At 47.4% G+C, this 6,003-nt stretch overlaps 1 long non-coding RNA gene across 1 annotated transcript; it reads right to left on the bottom strand.

Moving 5' to 3' along the window:
- Positions 1-1,135: 1,135 nt before the first annotated feature.
- Positions 1,136-3,282, bottom strand: LOC147124015 (uncharacterized). Its single transcript, XR_015079512.1, has 2 exons — positions 2,859-3,282; positions 1,136-2,118 (listed from the first exon to the last, which is right to left on the bottom strand). It is a non-coding gene; the product is annotated as an uncharacterized LOC147124015 (long non-coding RNA).
- Between the last annotated feature and the right edge of the window lie 2,721 nt (positions 3,283-6,003).

Here is a 6,003-nt window from a genome sequence, read left to right as displayed (position 1 = left end):
CAGAAGGGGGGCCATTCGGCCCATCGTGCCTGTGCCGGCTCTTTGAAAGAGCTGTCCGAATAGTCCCACGCTCCCTGCTCTTTCCCCATAGCCTTGCAAATGTTTCCCCTTCAAGTATATATCCAATTCCCTTTTGAGCATTATTATTGAAGCTGCTTTCACCACCCTTTCAGCCAGCACATTCCAGATCATGAATGCAAGACTTTCTTTTGAATCCGAGGCAATAGTTTAATGATCACTTATGAACCTGCCCTGAGGCTTCCTTTTGATCAGTGCATTGGTGTAAAGGGAAGATTTTATGAAGGACCACAGGCAGCATTTGACTGAGTGTGGCATCAAGGAGCCCTAGTAAAACTGAAGTCAATGGGAATCGGCGGGGCGGGGGGGGGTGGGATGGATACTCGCCACTGGCTGGAGTTATACCTAGCACAAAGGAAGATGGCAAAGCGAGAGTCTAACCACCGCCCCTTGACATTCAACAGCGTTACCATCGCCGAATCCTCTGCCATCAACATCCTGGGGGTCACCATTGACCAGAAACTTAACTGGACCAGCCACATAAATACTGTGGCAACAAGAGCAGGTCAGAGGTCAGGTATTCTGCGGCGAGTGTCTCACCTCCTGACTCCCCAAAGCCTTTCCACCATCTACAAGGCACAAGTAAGGAGTGTGATGGAATACTCTCCACTTGCCTGGATGAGTACAGCTCCAACAACACTCAAGAAGCTCGACACCATCCAGGACAAAGCAGCCCGCTTGATTGGCACCCCATCCACCACCTTAAACATTCACTCCCTCCATCACTGGCGCACTGTGGCTGCAGTGTGTATCATATACAAGAGGCACTGCAGCAACTCACCAAGGCTTCTTCACCAGCACCTTCCAAACCCGCGACCTCTTCCACCTAGAAGGACAAGGGCAGCAGGCGCATGGGAACACCACCACCTCCAAGTTCCCCTCCAAGTTACACACCATCCTGACTTAGAAACATATTGCCGATCCTTCATCGTCGCTGGGTGAAAATCCTGGAACTCCCTCCCTAACAGCACTGTGGAAGTACCTTCACCACACGGACTGCAGCAGTTCAAGAAGGTGGCTCACCACCTTCTCAAGGGCAATTAGCGATGGGCAATAAATGCTGGCCTTGGCAGCGACGCCCACATCCCATAAACGAATTTTAAAAAAAACAGAGGTCTTGCACTTATTGAGAATTTCAATGACTTGGAACAATTGTCTGCCTATTAAAATGAATGGACAGAAACTGGTTAGGGTTTATTACGACACCCAGATCTGTTCACACTGGAATCCTTTCGAACAGCACTGGGTCTCGGCTGTTGAGTAATCTGTCAACAGGGCTTCGCTTGCTAATGGCTTTCATTTTAGCAAAGCGCTTGTTGACTTACAACCATTCCCTCCATAAATATCGTCACACGAGTGGAACGCTTTTGTTGAATTAATGGCTGAAAGAAGCTGAAGGAATTGAAGTGAAAGGTTCACCTGGGTTTGTAGTTGGCTTAAGAGTATCGTCCTGTGAGCGTGATGGCATTAAAAGGCCACGGAAAGCCGTTAGAAGTAGTGCAAAATAGGTTTTCAAAAAAACTTGGGATTCCAGGGGTTGTAGTCTTCTATCCTAGCAAGCAAGATTTCTGTACCGTGATGTTGCTGGAATAATGGTGATGGGTGTGGGAGGGGTGAGGTGGGTGAGGAAGCTGCAACGAAAATGCTGGAAATATACAGTATCTAGGGCTCCCAACCCTCCAGGGTTGGCCTGGAGCCTCCAGGAATTGAGAATGAGTCTCCAGGACACCGCTATGAGCAACTCCCGGGAGAAATTTAAAAAAAATCTTTCTTTGAACACTTCCGTTTTATTAGTTCTAAGAATATTGGAGCTGGGAATAAAGGCTGCTTGACCGACAGTCAAGAATCAGCTAATCGGGTAGTGAAGAGTCTTTTCGCTCTCCAATGGGCCGTGGGAAGGCGGGGCTCCGCGAGGATGGACGCGTCGGGCGACCAATGGCGGGAGAGTGGGGGGGGCGGGGCAGGGCAGTTGGCGGCAGGAGGTCATGTGATGAAGCCCTCTGGAACATGTTCATTGAGTCTTGGCGACCCTATTAGCTTCTGAAAAGAGGAAAAAAGTTAACGTTTTGAGATGAGGCACTTCGTTAGAACTTGGAGCATTTGCATTTTTATTTCCTTTTACCTATGGTGATCTGATGGTCAAGAGCTCAGGAATTTTTACGAGTGGGAAAAGGCCTTTAGTGCCTCCACAAAACCTGTGTCGATGCTAACTTTTCAACAGGAGCTGCCTATTGTAATCACTTGCCCCTGCTCTTTCCCCTACTTTTCTTTTATATTCTATAATACTGCCCTGCAGAACGCTTTCACTTTGGTCATTCTATAGGGCTACACCCAGAGACACTATAATGATGCTATAACCGTGATTGAGAAAACAACTGTTCACATCTCGAATGCTGTTGCATCAAACGCAAAGGTTTACCAGTGCAATACTGAGGGAGCACTCCACTGCCTTTGGTGCCGTCTTTCAGATCAGACTTTAAACTGAGGCCCTGCCTGTCCTCTCAGGTGGATGTAAAAGATTCCATTTGAAGACGAGCAGGGTAGTTCTTCCGGTGTCCTGGCCAACGTTTATCCTCTTAGCCAACAGGAGCATAACAGATGATCTAGGGTCATTTATCACTTTGCTGTTTGTGGGACCTTGCTGTGTGCCAATTGGCTACCTACATTACAACAGTGACTAGACTTCATAAGTAATTTGAGCCCGATTCCAGACAGCCTCGGCAAGTGTAGACTGGAATATGGTCTCTAAATAGTAGGTTGATATCTGGCGGGGTACTCACATCCGGACAGAGTGACCACTAGCTCAGTGGTACTAGCACCCGCTCTGAGTGTTGGGTTCCAGCCCCACTCCAGACTCTGAATACTAGATTGATGTCCAGTGCGGGGGGGGGGGGGGGGTACGGGTACCTGCGTCCGATGGGGTACCTGCGTCCGATGGGTGTGGGTGTTGGAGGCCCCCATCTCGCATTGTAAGGGTAGGTTGGGGCTCGATGGCTTCGGTTGCAGCCCACCTTGGAGAAGGCACTCCGAAGCTCAAAACCATGAGGAGGGCAGTGGGCGACCGCCTCAGCTACCACTCCCTAATTAAGTGGCGCAAGAGTCTTTTGTGTGAGACCAACGTTCCCGCTCAGCTGCGGGATCGCGCAGCCGTGCAGCGGTCTGGATGTCCCACGCAGGCCGCTCGCCGGCTGATACATTGAAGAAACCGCGCATGCGTGAAAACTTGCGTACAGCCAGTTAAAGGGACCACGCACCTAAAATAAGAATTAGAGGGAAAATTGTGTGACACTGAATTTAAGACCTGCTTGAGGGTAGAATACAATGGAAATATTAGAGGTTGTGTGGCACTTGATATTTCTCTGTCATCTTGAGTTTAACATTTAACAGCAAAAAAAATGCATATGAAAATATTTGTCAATGGTTACGAAGAGAAAAGACTTAGAAAGTTGAATATTTAAAGGGTCTTTTCATATCAAAAGATGATGGCCCAGAAATTCGGGTCTCCACGGGTGAGTACGCGCTGGGTACTCACCCGTAGGCCGAATGGAAGTGCCGGTTTTCTGCATGCACTGCGCATGCGTGGGAAACCGGCACTTCCGATCCTCTGAACGAAGGGGTTCAGAGGTCGAACGCGCGCGCAGAAGAGGCTGCGCGTGCGCTTTGAACTTCGGGTTTTTTTGCAGGTTTTCCCGGGATCATAAGCCTGCAGAATTTAGAAATGTAAAAAGCAGGCGTAAGTGGTCAATTAATTAAAATTAAAACATTTTTTCCACAGGTTTATTATTTTTAAATACTTTAAAGCAAGGTAAGTTTATTTTTAGCCCCGTTAGAATATAAATTTATTTTTTTCAAAAATTTAAATTATTGTTTAAAATAGTTATTTAATATAATTTATAGTTTATTTAAAAAGTGTGATTTAAAAAAAAAATTATTTGAAGGTTTACTGCTATTTTGGGGCCCGTAGTATTTATAAGTTTTGACAGGTCTTCCTGTCAATCTTATGAATGGGCTTTTCCCTCCTCTGATTGGCTGCCCATGGCTCACGTGATCCCAGGGGACGCATCGCACTAACTGCGCCCCTGGGACGCGCAAGCACAGCGCGCCGGCAGCTGGGCCAGGCCCCGGAGCGGAATTCCACGGGGCCCTACAGCTCAACGGCCGGCGCGCAATGTAAGTGCAGGTCGGGGGCTTATACTCGCGGGAAGCCCCCGACCCGAATTTCTGGGCCCATGTTTTCTGAATTTTCCTGAACAGGATTGGGAAACGGGGACAGTTCCTTTCTAATTTGTAGCAAAGCAGAAAAAGTGTTCATGATTTCATGGCGAGTAGCAAAGAAAGAAAATCCCCCCCCCCCCCCGCCGCCCGCCCCACCACCTCTCCTGCGTACAATGGTTTCTACATTTGACATTAAGCCGCTCTCGTGCGTCACATCCAACGGTCACGGCCCTTTGCGCACACAGAGTCCAGCAAAAAATTCAACTCAAGCCCCAGCAGCTTGGGCTGTCAGCACGAAAAGTTGAGAATAAATCACACTGACCATCATGAATCAGTTCCCACCCCCGCCGAACTGAAGAGTCAGAAGATAAGTTAGAAGTTACATGTTTCATGGGATTTTATATGGCTTTGACATTAACTCTGGGCCATCATTCTAACAATGTATCAGGTCCTCTGGGCAGAGATGACTGCTATCTATTTGCTTCGACTCATGAATCACACAAACTAACCCTTCGCAACGATCTATTCTTGCCACCACTTAAAAGTAAAATGAAATATGCTGCAAAAATGCCTGTTAACTCATAACCCAAACGTTATCTCAACGATCGTGGACCTTTTTACAGGGAATGCAATTAAGATGCTCTTGTAAAGCGCACAAATTGTAACCAGTAAAGCTATAACGTTTCGCTCTTGCACACCTTCCCATTAAAACCCTGTGTTGGTGGAGCGGAGCGGAGTCTGCACCCTTGGTGCTGACCTACTTTTTTCTCTGCTCAGACCCTGGGCTGCTGAAGCCTGTTCCACTTTGCCAATATTTAACGCTTCCCATTCTACTTACATACCCTCTTTTAGCTCCTCTCATACACTCAGTGTCTCATATATGTCTTTTATTTATTTGATTTCTCTCATAATGCCTCTTTTCCGGCCTCCATAAGCCTGAGCTCATCCAAAACTCCGCTGCCCGTATCCTAACTCGCACAAAGTTCCGTTCACCCATCACCCTGGTTGACCGACATCAGCTATCGGTCCACCAACACCTCGAATTTAGATGTCCATCCTCGTGTTCAAATCCCTCCATGGCCTCGCCCCATCCTATCTCTGTAACCTCCTCCAAGCCCTACAACCCTCTGAGAACTCTGTGTTCCTCCATGTTTGGCCTTTGTGCATCCCTCACTTTCTTCGCCCCACCATTGGTGGCAGTGTCTTCAGCTGTCTATGTCCTAAGCTCTGGAATTCCCTCTCTAAACCTCTCTGCTTTTTCGACTCCTTCTCCTCCTTTAAGTCACTCCTTAAAACCTACCCCTTTGAACAAGCTTTTAATGACCTGTCCTAATATCTCCTTTTTTGGCTTGGTGTCAATATTTTTTTCTGATTACGCTATTGTGCAGTGCCTTGGGAGATTTTATTACATTAAAGGCGCTATATAAATGAAAGTTGTCTCTATTTTTGTCATCTGCGCATATCATATCTGGCCTTTCCTGATCCCCACCTTCGCACCTCACAGATCATTCATTCTCTGTATTTTCCTGTGCGTCTGGTCATTGTGTGTTTTTCCCTCACCTTCCCCCCCTTCCCTTTTTCTGTTCCTTTTTAAACAATGTTCCTCTGTAATATCTTCCAGTTCTGAGGAAGGGTTTATACCTGAAACATCAACTGACATGTGTTTTCGCCACAGATGCTGCCTGTCTCCAGCGGTTTCTGTTTTTGCTC

The sequence above is a fragment of the Somniosus microcephalus genome, chromosome 1, assembly GCF_052327205.1.
Source record: "Somniosus microcephalus isolate GS21.2 chromosome 1, FLI_Smic_1.0, whole genome shotgun sequence".
Lineage (NCBI taxonomy): Eukaryota > Metazoa > Chordata > Chondrichthyes > Squaliformes > Somniosidae > Somniosus > Somniosus microcephalus.
Note: the sequence above shows the minus strand (reverse complement) of the source record. Positions and strands in the feature narration are given on the sequence as shown.